Source organism: Maniola hyperantus, chromosome 15 (genome assembly GCF_902806685.2).
Source record: "Maniola hyperantus chromosome 15, iAphHyp1.2, whole genome shotgun sequence".
Classification (NCBI taxonomy): domain Eukaryota; kingdom Metazoa; phylum Arthropoda; class Insecta; order Lepidoptera; family Nymphalidae; genus Maniola; species Maniola hyperantus.
The window spans coordinates 7,501,964-7,520,578 of record NC_048550.1 but is presented as its reverse complement, the minus strand read 5'-3'; the positions used below and the strand labels follow the sequence as shown (position 1 = coordinate 7,520,578).

Here is an 18,615-nt window from a genome sequence, read left to right as displayed (position 1 = left end):
CCGACTCGCCATACAAGTTACTTTATTTCCTTTTTTATCCTTTTGCAAAATATCGTGAATCGGCCTCTCTGCGTTAATAGCAAAACGATTTGCTATAAAATTCCTATTAAAATTTGAAAAACGTTGATATGATATGATACATGAAGTTGAACATCCCTACAACTGAAGTTTATTCAAAATTTTAAGTAAATATATTTCTAACTTCAAAAAAGACGAACTTTCAACCCCTATTTAACCCCCATTTAATTCTTTCTTAATGCACACTCCTTCTGAAAAAAGTAGGATGGTTCCCGAGTTGCCGATGGAAAAACGGCTAGTTATTATTTATATTATTCAGTTACAAGCTGTGCTCTAACTGCAACCTCACCTGGTGGTAAGTGATTATGCAGTTTAAGATGGAAGCGGGCTAACCTGGAAGGGGTATTTAAATAACATAACTTCTAAATTATTTAAGGATATCGTTTTAGGGATAATCACAAAATAGTAAGGAAAAGTTTCATTGAACATAACTGCACGGATAAGCAGAATTAATAAACAAAAAAATCCATACCTATAGGTACTCTACAGCTCTACAATTTTCAGCGCGAAAGCAAACGAATTAGGTAAATTTCAATTAAGTTCCTCTGTGGGAGAAGTACCTAAGTAGGTACCTACGAGTATCATTTTAGTATCAAGTTTTCATCAGGTGAGATGATCGAGAGCGAAACCAGTCGTCGATAAAAAATGTGTTAATAAGACACAAAGATTTGCGACAAGACAAGCAAGAGATTGCTGCAAAAAAGCGTCCCGTGTTACGCTCCTTGCTTATATTATGTTTCTTTGTGAAATACTACTTACAGCATTAATTTTAAATGACATTCCGCACCTACATTGTAACAGAATGATATGGCGCCGTAAAAACTATGATATGACGTCATTTTCCAACGAAGACGTTCTCATTTAGAATGTTGGCATATAAAATGCTTAAATTGCCACTTAATTTGTAAATCAAAACAATTGTTTTACTGTCGCAAAAAAAGGTTTCAGCTACATTTAATAGCTCTTCGTGGAATAATTTGTTTGAAAGCAACCAGTGACGACAAAGTATGGTAGTCGCATTTGTTACTACAGTAAATATAATATGTAAGTACGAGACCTCCTACAAATATTAGTATTGATAGTCATTCCCTTTACACGTCACAAATACGAAGCTATGTATCTAACTACTGGATAAGGCATATTACTTACTGCATTATAACTTAGGAATTAGGAATAGTAGATAAGATTTTTTTGATAGAAGGTACTTAAGTTGTAACAAATATAGAGCTTAAAGTTAGGTGGAAAACTTTTTGTTAGCTTAGTTGGTGATTTATAAGCCATACACAAGAAATTTATCAAAATATGCACGTCTCCAACGTTAGTAGGTACACAACAAATTTTGCGTGTGTCTTAAGACAAAATTTCATAAGACGAGTACAAAGCTAAGCCCACACAAAGGACATCATTGCATGCAGGTAACGACATAGTAAGTCATTATAATCCGGACAAGAATGGCTGTGGCTTTGTAGACCAGCGTATTGCTGGCTAAATATCTAATGCCTTTGAAGTTTGAACCATAATGTCCCTTGAGCGGACGGTTGTGTGCGATACACTATGGACGATTTAACCATCAATTTCTGAATAAAATTTTCTCTAATTTCTTTACAACTTGACAAGCATTTGTTTTCCATCATACTTGATGAAGAGTTATGATGAAAACCACGGTGGAACATATTTCCCACCGAGACGCTATATGATCCACAAGATGCAAAAGTGCGATGGTCTGAGCGTGCGTCATGTGCATCCAACCAACATTGAAGGTATTTATTTTGTGCGAACTGCGAAAGGCGTGCATATGACAGTACCTATTCAAGAAACTTTTAAAGGTGATGGACAGCAAAGTGGAAGGTCGGAGAGTATGAAGTCCGAAAGAAGTCTCTTCTGACGGATTCACCGATGTCGATGCATGCATATTGTTTTGACGAAGCTTAAGTCTAACTTATGGCTGTAGAGCTTCAATGATGATCTAAGAAACGAGAGATCGCAGTCAAGCGCAAACTTTTCTTTGTAAAAGGCAGGCTATAATTATTATCCTGGCAAGAATGGTAGTAGCTTTGTAGCCCAGCGGAAGGATAACACATACCTAATAATTAGCGTTGTAGAGTTTCGATGATGATCTGAGACTTGAGAGATCGCAGTCAAGCGCAAACTTTTCTTTGTAAAAGGAAGGCTATAATTATTATCCTGGCAAGAATAGTAGTAGCTTTGTAGCCCAGCAGAAGGATAACACATACCTAATTAGCGTTGTAGAGTGTCGATGATGATCTAAGACTAGAGAGATCGTAGTCAAGCGCAAACTTTTAAAAGGAAGGTAAAAGGAAGGCTATAATTCCTGGCAAAAATGGCAGTAGCTTTGTAGTCCAGCGTTATTATGGCTAACACTCACTTAGGACTGTAGAGCTACGATGATGATCTAAGACTATAGACAGATCAAAGTCAAGCGTAACCTTTTCGTTGTAAAAGGAAGGCTATAATTATAATCCTGACAAGAATGGAAATAGTTTTGTAGCCCAGCGTATGATAGGTACCCATAGCTAACACTCATTTAGGACTGTAGAGCTACGATGATGATCTTAGACTATAGACAGATTACAGTCAATAGCAACCTTTTTGTTGTAAAAAAAAGGCTATAATATAATCCTGGCAAGAATGGCAGTGGCTTTGTAGCCTAGCGTATGGCTGGCTAAATATGTAATGCCTTTGTACCGCATAATGTTTCATGAACGGCGGCTATGTGCTATATTGCATGGGAAATTTAGCCTTAAATTTCTAATTTAAATTGTAGCGTACATGAATGGATTTTCGTGTTTAAATTATGTTAAAGTGAATTCTTCTCTGTCTAGGCTATTTTTTTTATTAAAAATAGTAATTAGGAGATGAAAGTACCAAATTGAAATAGTAACCTAATGTGCCTAATAGGCAATACGACAGCTTCTGGTAGTGATATTCAATATTAAGAGCATTATTGCACATCTAGAGTTTTCTCTATTTACATCACATATCTAGTATGTTATATGTCAAGATTCTCAAGAATAAAGTATACATACGGCTGTATTTAGCTATGTATTTCTTATATTTTTTCAGATTAGGATAAAACAAAATCAGCTAGTAGGTATAAAAAAAGTTAAATTTCCACCACCATAAATTCAAAATTTTCTACACCTAGATGGTGTATTGAAAATTTTGAATTTATAGCAGCAATCGGATAGGTAGGTACTCCAGAGTCCAGTTCATTAAAAGCAAGTTTAAAGTTATGTTATGTATTTTAGTATGATATATACTACATAGCTGGGACGCTCGTTAGAAGATAATTATCATGTTTTTCATTAGTATGAGCGGTGCTATTTTACAGTCTGGAGCTGAGGAGCTAATTAAGCTCTCGGTACTGACTTCTAATTAGCATTACACGGTACTTATTGCCGAACACGGGCAGATTTTTCATGCAGTAGAATATTCAAGGAACTAGGTACGTACCTAGCTCATTAGGTATATCTACGAAAACATTAATCTATCTAAATATATAAAAGGAAAAGGTGACTGACTGACTGTCTGACTGAATGACTGACTGATCTATCAACGCACAGCTCAAACTACTGGACGGATCGGGCTGAAATTTGGCATGCAGATAGCTATTATGGCGAAGACATCCGCTAAGAAAAGATTTTTGAAAATTCATCCCCTAAGGGGGTGAAATAGGGGTTTGAAATTTGTGTAGTCCACGCAGATGAAGTCGCGAGCATAAGCTAGTTGCTATAATATAATTTAAACACAATATACAGAGATGAGGCTTTCTTAGATGAGTCCGCGTCGACTACACAAATTTAGGTGTTTGCATGCCAAACAGCTCGTTCCGTAAAGTAGTTTGAGCTGTGCGTTGATAGATCAGTCAGTCAGTCAGTCAGTCACCTTTTCCTTTTATATATTTAGATAAGGCGGAAACGTGAAAATCCATAATTGTAATTAGCAAAATGTTATCAATCCCTGTTACGCTTGTCGCTCGTTCCGGTACAACTTACGGCCAAGAGAAAAATGATCTAAATTTTCTTTGGGGGCGATAACAAAACCGCGAAATTGGATTTGCCGATGTTATCTGCGGCCGTTGTACTTGCTCGTGACAGCCGCGGTCCGGTCCGTGCCTCTGCGGTTTGCCTTCATTCCCATAAGATGAAGGCAATGATGATACTCTCTATTTTACCCAACTGCGAGAAGATTAGCACGAATCTAGCATACTGTCTATAGCATACTAATTCCGGAGACCAAAATGACATTTCGTGGTTGCCCTGTTTTTTTACGGCTCTTTAATAGTGATGTGGTGCAATCGACACTTACTGATATAATATTTATAGGTTTCCTTGTGAGATGTGTAATGAGACAACAAAATGTGTTGAAAATAATTCCAATTCAATTGAAATAAGTATTTACTGAATTTCAATTTATGAGTTTTAAATACCTACTTCCTATAAAAAATTCTTTAGGTGAATTATTTTTGTATTTTTTGTTACCAATTATTCTTTAAGTCTTTTAAATAATATGTGATTAGTGCTACTTTTGAATCTCGTAATTACACATTTAGAAACCATGAGGACCACAACTATTTTTGTTAAGCTGGTATCATTATTTTTAAGTTTAACATTTCTAGCTGTCATTATGGTCTCTGGGATTAAAAATAAACCATAGTAGGTAGTAGGTATTGTTAAATCTTATGTGGGCTTAGTCTTAGGACTAGCTGCTAATCAGGTGTAGATAGGTACAGTATAATTTTGATTAGCATTATCAACCCGTCGCCGGATCACTACCGAGCACGAGTCTCATCTCAGAATGAGAACAAACATTCGTTGTGTACTTATTTAACTCCTCTTGACTAGCATCTCCATTAAGTTATGTATGTCTACCACGCTGGCTAAGTGTGGATCGGTAGACTTCAGAATTCACAGAACTTTGAGAACATAGTAGAGAACTCTCAGGTATGCAGGTTTTCATCTTGATTTAAAATAATGAACCTAGCTGCAATGTCTTATGAAAGTGATAAAGCATTCTAAGATATATTATCTGACAAGTGACACGCTAAAACAGAAAATCACTTCGTTCTAATGTTACTTGAAAGTTGAAGATGAAAGATAACCTAAGTCATGTTACCTAACCTAAAAAAACAGCCAAGTGCGAGTCAGACTCGCGCACCGAGGGTACCGTAATGCAGTCGTAATTTTTCGACATTTTAAACAATAAATCAAAAACTATCATGCGTAAAAATAAATATGAATCTGTTTTAGAATCTACAAGTAAATCTCTTTCATATGATGCCTCACTTGGTATAGTAATCTTACTTTAAAAATTGAAAATAGGTACTAATTGTGGTTCATGAACACATTCTTTTTTGTTTTTTTTGTTATGTTACCACAAATCCACGGTTTTCGGATTTTTCCCTTTACTCGTGAGTCATGCTATAAGATCTACCTACTTGCCAAATTTCATGATTCTAAGTCAACGGGAAGTACCCTATACCTACATAGGTTTTCTTGACAGACACAACAGACGGACAAACAGACAGACAGACAGACAACGAAGTGATCCTATAAGGGTTACTTTTTTTCTTTTGAGATACGGAACCCTAAAAACTATGATAGTTTTATAGAGTAACATAGATCATAAGTAGATAACGCAGCGATTTTAGTGAGCGTTCACACCCAACGCAATCATCCGCCGACTACGAGCCCCAGAGTGAACGAGAAGTCACAAAAATATTTAAAAAATCGACTTCCAAAACCACTACACTATGAAGTTCGGCGAGCATAATAAAAGAAACAAGAAATCAAAGCGCCGCGCCCGCCCGACTTCAACATACATACACATGTAGAAACAAAAGTGATTTTTTACTTTGTGGTGGTTTTCGAAGTCGGTTTTTTATTTATTTTTTAATCTTTTTAGTGTAAGTAGTTATTGCTTGGTACCTAAAATATCAATTCACCAGCAAAACTTCCCAAATCCACACGACTTAGGTTCAGTAGGTACCCTGCAGCATCAAGATTGAAGAGTTAGATCCATAATTTTTTTTGAGACCACCACGGAAACATCCTCTGTTGATTAAAAAAAATTGCAAATCGGTCCAGAAACCTTGAAAAAATCGGTGAATATAAATAAATAAAAAAAGTTTGGAAGGCGGTTAAGAATAATTAATTAAACTATTTTGTGGCGAAGTCAGACATTTTTGTTCGCGCCATCCTGACAATACGCTGTAGCTACGTAGCCAGTCTGCGTCCATGACGAGTAGTGGCGTAGTAGCTTATTGCTCGTTTGGTGTGAACGAAAATTTGAATAATGTATGGGAAACGCAGTAACCTGCGTAGCGTAACGCTCGCTCGCTGTCGGCGGCTGACAATGCGTTATGTGTGAACGCGCGCTAAGTATGATGCCGCTAAATAGTTTCATGGTTATTACTTTACCGGAACTCTACTTTTTACGAGTTTGACCGATATATTATATTTGACCACCTCTGTTTAATTTAGCTCTGTAAATTATACTTATCATTATTATCATGATCAACAAATCGCTGGCACACTACAGAGAACGGGTCTGATCTCAGAGTGAGAAGGGTTTTAGGCATAGTCTACTACGCTGGCCAAGTGAGGATTGGCAGACTTCATACACCTTTGCGAACATTTTGAAGAAATCGCAGGCATGCAGGTTTCCTCACGATGTTTTCCTTCACCGTTAAAGCAAGTGATATTTAAAACGCACATAACTCCGGAAACTTAAAGGCGTGTGCCCGGAGTCGAACCCCCTACCTGTGATTAGGAGGCGGACGTCCTAAACACTAGGCTATCACACCTTGTAAATTATAAATCTAAGTACTTACTACGAAAACATAATTATTTACAATTTTAATGAACGTGTCATATCTACTTATAAAATATTTTTATTAAGTACTATTTAAGTACAATATTAATAATATTATCTACAATTTTTTTTGTTAATTATTACTCCCTTATAGGTACGACGTCCTACGTCCAATCTAGAACTCTACAGAATAAGTTAACTCTATTATTCTACTACGTCAAGTCGAAGTATTATTTACCAACCTGGAATTCAAACACATCCATCGTACACTCCGTGTGTTATACTCAAAATGTACCTTTAGCGTAGCCCTCATAAATCTGTATAAAGGTGATCGCACATGACCGCAAGAGCCGCAAAAAAAAGCATTGTTAGAATCGTCTCACAACTGAAAAGGCGAGGCGAGTGACGTACCTATTTAAAGCTTGCGATAACAGTGAGTGCACTGACGAAACATTAACAAAACATATTTATAACTCTGTTTTCTGTTTATGTATCAAACTGCGTTTGCATTGTTGTATAATTTGAAATGAAGAGGAACTTGTTTGACATTTCAATTAAATTTTGAAATCAGTCAGAGATTTTACCCGTTTTTCCGCAGTGCGAACGGAAATTCAACACAACAAGTTTAAATTAGATTCGGCACGTACGACGACCTGCCAAACATTCACATGTTTAAAGTTTTTTGAAGCAAACTCATGGTAAGAATGCGCGAGTCTCAGAGTCGATTTTTCAATGCAACCGAATTTTAACGCTGCGCCTCTTGCGACTCTTTCACCTCTTGCAAGTGGTCTTATCGTATGAAATCACCTTTATTATAGCCCTCGTAAATCTCTATAAAACGTAAGGGCTTGTACCCATTCTATGGCGTTTTGAATCATTGAAATCGTTACGCTAAATTTTAACCATTTGTCAGATGTCATGTTTTACTACGCTAGGAAAAACGTTAATATTATTATCTACGGTATAGCTGCGAAGGAATTATTAAAAACCGGCCAAGTGCGAGTCAGGCTCGCACACTGAGGGTTCCGTAGCACAGTCGTATTTTTTCGACATTTTGCACGATAAATTAAAAACTACGATTCATAAAAATAAATAAAAATCTGTTTTAGAATCCACAGGTGAAACCCTTTCATATGATACCCTACTTGATATAGTTATCTTACTTCGAAAATTGAAAAAGCTAATTTTTAGATCATGACCACAATTTAGTTTTTTTTGTGTGATGTAACCACAAATTGACGGTTTTCAGATTTTTCCTCTAATGTCTGCTATAAGACCTACCTACCTGCCAAATTTCATGGTTCTAGGTCAACGACACTTCAAGACTACCACCCACCGGTTCGGAAAGCAATTTCAATTTTTCTTTCAGTTTTCAGATCCTCTTAACCGTGGCAATGTGACTTTACAATGATTTAATCTGTAAGGCAGTTTCATAGGATCATCATTATCATCATGATCAACCCATCGCCGGCTCACTACTGAGCACGGATCCCGTCTTAGGGTGAGAAGGGTTTGATCATAGTCCATCACGCTGGACAATTGCGGATTGGCCTATAATTAGGTTCTAGCAGTCTTTTACAAATACTAAGATAAACTGATTCCTAGCTCCGTGGTTACGAACAATATTTACAGTACACATTTATTATTATCTCACTATAATATTATTATGTACAAAAAGTTAAACACTGAAAGTAAACGTACCTACATACTATCTAAGCATTTGTTATCCTAAACCTTTTATTGTATGTATTAATTTATTTATATTGAGTATGAATAAAAAAGACATTATAATCATGCCAATTGTCTATCAAGTATTATCTCTTCATAATATAATATAAGTAGGTACCGGTAATAAACAGTTAATATTTTCGAATTAAAATATCATGATGAAAATGGAACACCGCTTTTTTGTGATATTAAAAAACAATCACCCACCGACACCGACGCCTTGTTATTTGATCATCTTTCATTAAACCGAGGAGTGGGCGTAAAAAAATGAAAGAATGTACGTACTATTGACCCTTTATTTCTAAGAAGCGTTCGTAATCACAGTAATTTAGATGATTAAAGGAGATAAATTATGATTCCATTTTATCGTCGACCGACAGTTCGTCGACTTCAGAATAATATAGCGTTTTAATCTTGATTGTTCAGAGGTATTAATGTAAGTTGAAACAACATCGATAGTAGGTATCCGACTCCACGAGAAGCGATAATCTTGGATAATGGACTTGGATAAGAGCCAGGGCGTGCCAGGCCTTCGTTATTTTATAACAGCTGAAAGTTTCTCTGCATATTGTCCCCAACACTGGGAGGAACGTTTGTTTGAATCACGGTGGCTTTGGGAGATAGAAATCACGTCATGCATTGCGAGACACTTAGTATCATGGCAACCCGATGCCAGACAACCTTAAAGTTTAAAAGTTTAAGGGTGTCTGGCAGGGGGTTGTCACGAAACTAAGTATCTGGCAATGAATGACGTGACATCTAATAGGTACTAATCCGAAGAAAATACAAAAAAAATAGACTTTATACTTCGACGTAAGATTTTTGACACCTTTATTAGGTTACCTGTTATCTCTCAAAGACACAATGATCCAAACAAATGTTCCTCCCAGTGTTGAGGACAATACGCAGAGAAACTTTCAGCTTTTATAAAATAACGAAGGTCTGCCACGCGCTGGCTCTCTCTCTATAAGCCCTTATGAGGTTATACAATTTAATTTATGGATTAAGTGGGATAGGATAGGTTTTCACTTGTCTAGTATCTCACCAATTTAATATGCATGTCTAATGTCTGGTCTACGAATTAATATAGACACCATTGTGCGGTATTTAGCGGTTTAACATCACTGGTAGGGTGATAACAATATATCGGACGTATCACCGTCTGTTGTATATTCTATCTGTTGTATAGTGATCTAAAAGATCCTTTTATCATTAATCCAACTATATTCAGTGTCAGCTAAAACCTTCGAAGTTCGAACCAATATAGTCTACGCGAGTCATAATTTTAGCAGGAAAACATTCTTTATTCAGATCACTTTGCTACTAACTAAGTATCCTTAAACTATTATCACGCAAGCGAATAATTTGATTAAAATATTCCGTGTACTTACCAAAATATTCAACTTAGGCGACGTCTCGTTTAAAACAATCTACCCAAGGAATAGTTTCAGACACTACAACTACCGCTGAGTAGATATAAAATCTCTAGTGGATTGATGTCAACTATGGTTGTAATTTTAGGTACCTACTTTAGTCGAATTATGGTAACTGGCTGTTTTATTACTCCAAGCGGATAACTGGATCACAAACAAACGTAATTTGGCTCTCATTTGAATATCAACCAATCAAGCTCAATTTAATTTTGTAGACACGTCCTAGGAATTTTAGCTGTAAATGCAATACCATTTATAACCTAAATATTCAATTAAGGCGTCCGTTTAGAATAATCCTCTGGAAATCTAAGCTGCTACGTCTCACGACGTCACATTTAAAACAATCTACCCAAGGAATAGTTTCCGACACCACAACTATCGCTCGGTAGATAAAATCTCTAGTATATTGGTGTCAATTATAATAATTGTAATGCTAGGTACTTACCTACTTTACTTGAATTATGGTTAGATACTAGCTGTTTTATTACTTTAAGCGGACAACTAGATCACAAACAAATGTAATTTGGCACTCATTTGAATATTAACCAATCAATGTAATTTTGTAGACACGTCCTAGGAATTTTTGCTGTAAATGTAACATTGTTTATTCAGATCGTTTTGCTACTCACTATCATTATACTACTATCACGCAAGCTAATAATTTTATCAAAATATTCCGTAGGTATACATATATATATATATATATATATATATATATAAATATTCAACTTAGGCGTCCATTTAGAATAATCTCATGAAAATCTCACAACGACACGTTTAAAACAATCTACCCAGGGAATAGTTTCCGACACCACAACTATCGCTAAGTAGATAAAATCTCTTTGTAGATTGGTGTCGACTATGATTTTAATGTCACAAGTTTAGTTATGTTATTACTACAAGTGGATAGCTAAGTAGATTAAATATACTTAACTTAAACTCAACTTAGATGATAGTTTGAAATATTACTTGAGAAAACTAAAATTGCTACTAGGTACTAAATAACTTAGAGCCTCAATAGCTCAACCGGTAAAGTAGTGGACTGAAAACCGAAAGGTCGACGGTTCAAACCCCGCCCGTTGCACTATTGTCGTACCTACTCCTAGCACAAGCCTGACGCATAGTTGGAGAGGAAAGGGGAATATTAGTCATTTAACATGGCTAATATTCTTAAAAAAAAAAAAAAACTCGTAAAAAGAAACCTCCACCTCTAACTTTTCGGAGTTATGTGCGTTTTGAGTGATTAATATCACTTGCCTTAACTGATGTGTAAAGTCTACCAATCCGCACATGGTCAGCGATGTAGACTATGGCCTTCTCACTCTGAGGGAGACCCGTGCTCTGTAACCGTGAAGACGAAGTCGCTACTCAATGTTGGATTAGTTGTTAAATAAAAAACGGGTTGGTACGCTTAGACCAGTATAATATTTTTTTTTTAATGTTATACGTATATACGGTTCGTCAGATTCCTTGTGTCCATAATACTGGCAAAGCAACAACAATCAAACTGTAAATTTCAAGTGGCATAGCTAGGTGAAAAGAAAGGCGAAGTAAATGAGGCAGGACTTCCAAGAAGCCTGCCACTATTGCACGTATCTAGCGGTACTGGAACGGAATGCCACTTCTGATGCATATGTGTTACGTCTTACCTACTATACTAATGCACCTACCTAAGTTCTTTTTAACTGCATTTCTGCGTTCTAGTAAATCATTTCTATATGAAAGCCTCAATAGCTCAACCGGTATAGGAGTGGACTGAAAACCGAAAGGTCGACGGTTCAAACCCCGCCCGTTGCACTATTGTCGTACCTACTCCTAGCACAAGCCTGACGCTTAGTTGGAGAGGAAAGGGTTAAATGTTAGTCATTTAACATGGCTAATATTCTTTACTTAAAAAAAAAAAATATAGCAATCATTAGATACATAGATTACTACCTGCATCACTACTCATATTTTAAATGCGAAAGTGTGCTTGTTTGTTGGTTTATTGGTTTGTCCTTCAATCACGTTGCAACGGAGAAACGGATCGGCGGGATTTTTTGCATGGTTATAGTTGAAAAGCTGTAGAGTGTCATTTTTAACCCGGGAAACTCGAAGAGTTCCAACGGGATTAAAAAACTAAGTATATCCACACAAACGAAGTCGCGGGCATCAGCTATTATTTTATAAAGTTGCAAATAGTTTGATGCTAAACCAAAATGGTCATAATCTATGGGCGACCGGGCCAAGGGACGCAAAAGGTTATTTCTTCGGACCCCTTAATTTTAATGTTCGAGCGCTTATTTCTATAATTATATATTTTTTACATCCTGTTATTCTGATTACTCTGACGTGTTCGTTTGATATAAATAACTTCATTCAGATATCATTCTTGTACGACCAGGTTCCAAATTTAATCAGCCTTAAAACCAAACCTATGGAAAACCCCTGTTGAGTCTGTAACCGACATTTAAGTATGGCGTCACAAAATTGAAAGAAAACCCTAAAAATACCGAGCATTTTCGCGTGTTAAATGACCACGCAAGTCTACAGGGAACCGGAATAGGGTACGACAAAGTGCAACCATAAGTTCATTAAGATAAACCCAGCGCTACGACAAGGTCACAAATTTTAATCAGCTTTACACCACACCTGTGGAAAAAACCAGAATGGAAACCGAGATTAAAGCTTTTCAAATGAATTAAACGTTTCCATAGCTTTGTAGTTCAATTTAGGGAGTTAAATTTTTTACTGATAAGTAAAATGCAAAAGAGTGTTTGTTGATTGGTTTATTGGTCTGTCATTCAATCACACCGCAAAAGAGAACTCTCCTCTCTACCTATTACGTTCATGCGATACAGCCTGCAAGACAAATCGACAGACTAACGGGCAGCGGAGGCCTTAGTCTCGACGTTGGCACCCTTCGGGTATGGACCCCTATAAAATTATTTTAGGTTTTTTTTTTTCAGAAAATATTTCATATGAATAAACGAAAAGTACACATTTTACAACAGTCACGTACCCTATTAGGAAGTCTAATTGAATTTCGTCTCAGTACGTCGATTTCGTCCGTCTGGGATTCCGATTGGTCTATGCGGTCACTCAACCGTTCCAACCCGTTACGTCAGCCGCATGCCACAATTAGATCACATACTTGCATTGCCTAGACCAGACCAATTCAAAACCTAGCTCGAGAGTCCACCACACTATGAGCACACGAGTAGATATTAGGAGCCTATGAGGTAGGTTCTTATGAGTTTATTAAATTGTCGTAGTCTATCAATTCACCACCCAAATTATAAACCTGAAAGTGTGTTTGTTGTGTTGAAAGTGTATTGACATGATTTTGTGCATGGGTATAGTTTTTTATACCTGGATACTGCATAAGCTACTTTTTAGGCCAGAAAACCAAAGAGTGCCCACGGAATTTTTTGAACCTAAAAAGTTGATGTTTTTCGATAATTATTTTTCACACAAGTCAAAAAATAATAATATCAAATAATCAAATGTTTAAGAAACTGTAGCGAAAAACTAACGACAATCCAACGTTGATTGAACTCCAATGATCTTATTCTTGACGTGAGGTCTAAACCTATATTATTTAGTACCGTTAAAGCAAGCTTTTTGCTACCTCTACGGCATTCCGCGAGCATTACTACGAGTATCTACTTATGACGCTCTATTGGAATGTAAGTCAATAGTGTGCATCAAATGTTAATGAGAATCCAATCATATTATTTGATTTATGGACTGTCTTATTATTTTTTATTTAAATAAACTTCTTTTTTTCTTCGAATAAGTAAGTCCCGCGGACCAAGTCAAGATAGTATCACTATTACACTACCCAAATCATAAATTTGAAAGTGTGTTTGTTTGTTGGTTTATTGGTTTGTTAGTGTGTTAGTGTGTCCTTCAATCACGCCGCAACCAACGAAGCAACGAATCGGCGTCATTTTTTCCGTGGATATAATACCTAGTTAAAGTCCTGGAGAGTACCTATGGCATAAGCTACTTTTTACCCGGATAATCAAGGAATTCCCACGGGATTAAAACCTAAATCCACGGCGACGAAGTCGCGGGCATCAGCTAGTTGCATAATAAACATGCTATCAAATTTCATATCAAACAGCAATATTAAATAAGTTTTATGAATTTTTTTCTTTAAAAAAGTAGCATAAAGGCTATTTTCCGTGAGTGAATTGAATAAAATCCAGTTACATGGAGTTCTATTTAAAATGGACATGGACACTGAAAAATTTGCTTTAGCAAAGCGCTGGTAAAGGGGGCTTGGGCTTGCTATAAAGGAGTTTTATTTTTCACTCTTATTTACGTATTCTTAAGCATTCGAAGCCAATTAGCTCTAAGAGTTTTAAAAGCTAACAAAGAAGGAAAGTCTGAACAGACTAACCACAGAAGTAAAGCAAAAGATTCCGACTTTAGAGGGAATGCGAACAACTCGTTTGAAGGGAAACTTTAAATTGCATTTTAAATTTGCTTGTTAAAATTACTTTTGCACACAAACACCATCTTTTTTCATTATTTTTACATAGCCGCAAAGTGAACAGTGTGCTCTACTTTTTTATGGGTGTGCAATGTGCATCTAACGAAATTAAATTAAGTAGTTTGTTTAAGAGTCTCTACAAACTTACTAATTTATTTTCAGTGCAACAAAAAAGGTGCTCTTGTAATTCTTATAACTGCAACACAGTAATTTGACAAAGCGTCGTAGATCTATAACTGGAAGGTCCCATCAGTAGGTTTCTATCAGGGCCAGCTCAGTACGATTTATTTCTCTGGTGGTAAACTTCGGGCGGGTCTTGTTACCACCCTACCGACTTATCCTTACCGCTAAGCGTTCTGGTACGAAAAAGCCAATTAAGAGTAGGTAGCTCCTGATATACTTTCCTTCTATTCGGTAGGTCTGGGATTTGAACCCCGTTTTAATCAATTTAATATCACTATCAAAAATATCGTAAAGAAACTTGCATACCTGCGAGTTCTTCATAATGTTCTCAAAGGTAAGTGAAGACTGCCAATCTGTAGTTGGCCAGAGTGGTCAACACGCTGGCCAAGTGTAACCCTTTTCATTCAGAGAAGATTCATTTTGTACTTATTCTACTCCCTTTACAACCTCTCGTACTGCCAAGGGTCATCGATAGAGATCTCTCATAGAGATAAGTGCTTCCCTGTCCACTTTTACTCTCTTTTTCTCTTTACTGTAAATGATTTGGTACAAAAAAAAAGACGATGATCCGTGCTCAGATGAATAAAACTGCTATACCACTTCCAGGCTAGCTTGTTTCCATCTTAGACTCGATTGTCACTAAGTTAAAACCAGTGGACACTTTCAGCTTAAGACTCACGTGTTTCAGCCCAACATATTTTTTACACTACAAATAAAATGCAGCATCTTGAAAATAAAAATAAAAATTTTAATACAAAAGTTATCTAGTAACAATAGCGTTGGTTCTCAGCAGGTAGGAGTTTATGTAGGGCAATTTCAAAGCTGAACCATAGACGCTCTCCGGTGCAGGCTTGTCTGGAGCACCCTTGATCGCTCACGGCTCTAGCTACACTATCTACACGTTTATCTAACTTATCAGCTCTAGACGTTGCACCGGATACTTAGAGACTTGTAAATACACTTTTCTATTTTAGCAAAGTAACTGTTAAAGATTTTACCAAGAAAACTCAAACGACCCGGTGTTAAGTACCTTGGATCCTGACTAGATAGGTGCTCGTATGCATTTTATTAATGTAGTTATGTTAAATTCTACTAATAACACTGCAGTAAACACAATCTTCTGTTCAGAAGACTGAACGCTAAAAAAAAAGTGCTACATTATTATTAGAGAGTGATTAAAATACAATAGTTCAAAGTCGCTCAGCGGGCTATGGAGCGGCCTATGTTGGGTATCTCTCTGAGGGACAAAATCCGTAACGAGGAAATCCGTAGAAGAACCAGAGTGACCGATATAGCCCAACGAATAAGCCAGCTGAAGTGGCAGTGGGCAGGCCACGTCTGCCGCAGAACCGATGGCCGATGAGGCAGACGTGTTCTGGAGTGGAGACCGCGTATCAGCAAGCGCAGTGTGGGACGACCTCCAACCCGCTGGACTGACGACCTTAAGAAGATAGCGGGAAGAGGGTGGATGAGGAAGGCGGAGGATCGTGTGTGGTGGCGTGCTCTTGGGAAGGCCTATGTCCAGCAGTGGACGCAAATAGGCTGATTGATTGATTCATCTCTTTAAACGTACCTACCCATCCTGACGTTTACGATTTTTCGATTCTTACCCGCAACTTCGTCCTCGGAGATGTTACTGCAACCGACATAGCTCACAGGTTGCGAAGCCTCAATAGCTCAACCTGTAAAGGAGTTGACTGCAATCCGAAAGGTCGCCGGTTCAAACCCCACCCATTGCACTATTGTCGTACCTACTTCTAGTACAAGCTTAACGCTTAGTTGGAGAGAAAAGGGGAATATTAGTCATCATGCTTGGCAAATATTCTTTTTTTTTTAAATAAAAAAAAGCTGAAGTAGCAATGGGCATGCCACATAGTTCCGAAAACCAATAGACGCTGGGGTCTCAAGGTGCTGGAATGGCTACCTCACACAGGAAGGCCCAGCATTGGAAGACCCCCACGAGGTGGACGGATGACATCAGACGAGTCGCAGGAAGCCGCTGGATTTAGGCGGCGCAAGACCGTGGCGTGTGGAAGTCCCTACAAGAGACCGGCATTGGACATCTTGTTGTTGATGATGATGATGATAATATTTTCTTTAATGTCTTTGTTTTCCTATCATAAGAGGCTTGAATCACGACTTGCATAATAAATATTGATCTACTTAGCCAATCCCGCCCGGCTTATCTAAATCGGTTCAGCTGTTTTAAAATTAGTACGGATAAACAGATGTGTAAAAAAAAATTATACTGGGCATTTCAAAATCACAGGTAAGTGGATACTTTAATTTTTTTCACGCTGGATAATTGTAAATAGAAATATTATTCTCAATCTAAATAAATCACTTAATTGTCCCAATCAACTTTTACAAGAGAACGACAACTGAGGAGGATTAATTAAAACAAGCCATTAATAGCTTCGTTCCTTGATTTATTGAGCTAGTTGCATTCTTGGCTTATCTGACCTGTTCGAAAGCGTGCAAATAGTGTAGGAGGCAATGGATATAAAACCTTTCTAAAGGAGAACTTCATTAGTTCACTATCATAGGTACTTTGATATACTTAGTGTGGTTATTGAGACGTACCTAAGTTAAATTCTAAGTTAAGTTCTGGTTAAATTTATCTCTAACGTAGTTAGAATAATACTTTGTTACCTAGGTAAGAATCCATACTTAATATTATAAATGCAAAAGTGTCTTTCTGCCTGTTAACTTTTAACGGCTCAAGCTATGAACCGATCTTGACGAAAGACACAGAGATATCTCACACTTATATATGGACGAACATAGTATAATAACGTTTATCTCTGAAAACAGAACAGGATTTTATCTCGGAACAAGATTTATAAAAGACCTGCAACTGACGCGGAAGTCGTGTGCGTCATATAGTTACAGAAGAAATATAAAATGTATTACCGGAAACCCCTTATAATAAATACCTAAGGTATTTTACAATTCTGATTTTAACCATAACTAGGTATGTGTCTAAATATTTTTCTAAAGAAGTGAATTACCATAACGTAAACACTTTCTAATCTATTGCTTTGCAGAAAGGTCGTGGTCATCATGTCGGTGAACAACTAGTATTTCACCTGCCTACTGCTATTGCATAACGCCTAAGAAGAGGTTCACAATTTCATCCAATTTTTTTGCATTCATCACCTAGGTTTTTTGTCAGCTGTCTCTCCCACGAAAAATTTTATCAGTTAAGTTTATAAAAGACGGTACCAGCCGGTGTAGTTGAAAACCCATATTTTAAATGCCTTCCCCAGAGTCTTGCCTAACTAGCTGCGTCGTTACGTTACTATGTATGATGCGAAAGATAAATTCCTGGGCGCTAATTTTGCCTCAGAAACCTATAAATAACAGTTTGCTATCGCCTGCGCGAAACTAGATTTACAAGCCTCAATACATCGAGGGTATCAAGCTAGACTGATATCAGAAAGGTCACAGGTATCTTACTCGTAAGTCAAATAATTCCATTAGGTTAGTACCTAGTTAAGTACCTATGTACTACTATGTAGTAGGTACCCAATTCTAGCAAGTCAAAGTTAAAATATCTTTGTTGAACTATTACGCGCCGCTAGGTTACCCGTGCGAGGCGTCCTCACCCTGATTGCCATCTTGTCCTGTCGCGTACCTACTATAATAGGTATGACATGCTATACATGCAATTATCGCATTTATTCTCACTAATAATAATATTAAAAATGTTTTATGTATGTGTATAAATGAAAACGTACATTTTAATATAACGTTGGGTGGTAACAAAAATTTTAAATCCGCTAAGAGGGAAATGCAAATAATTTGAGTTGGTGCACATTCAAAAGAAAGAATGCACGTATAATGTATGCCGGGTTCTCTTTACACTACGGCGGGGCA

At 37.0% G+C, this 18,615-nt stretch overlaps 1 protein-coding gene across 4 annotated transcripts in view; it reads right to left on the bottom strand.

Moving 5' to 3' along the window:
* The window catches only part of shep (alan shepard), a 202,947-nt gene that overhangs the window by 142,839 nt on the left and 41,493 nt on the right, over positions 1–18,615 (bottom strand). The gene's annotated exons all lie outside the window — the stretch shown is intronic.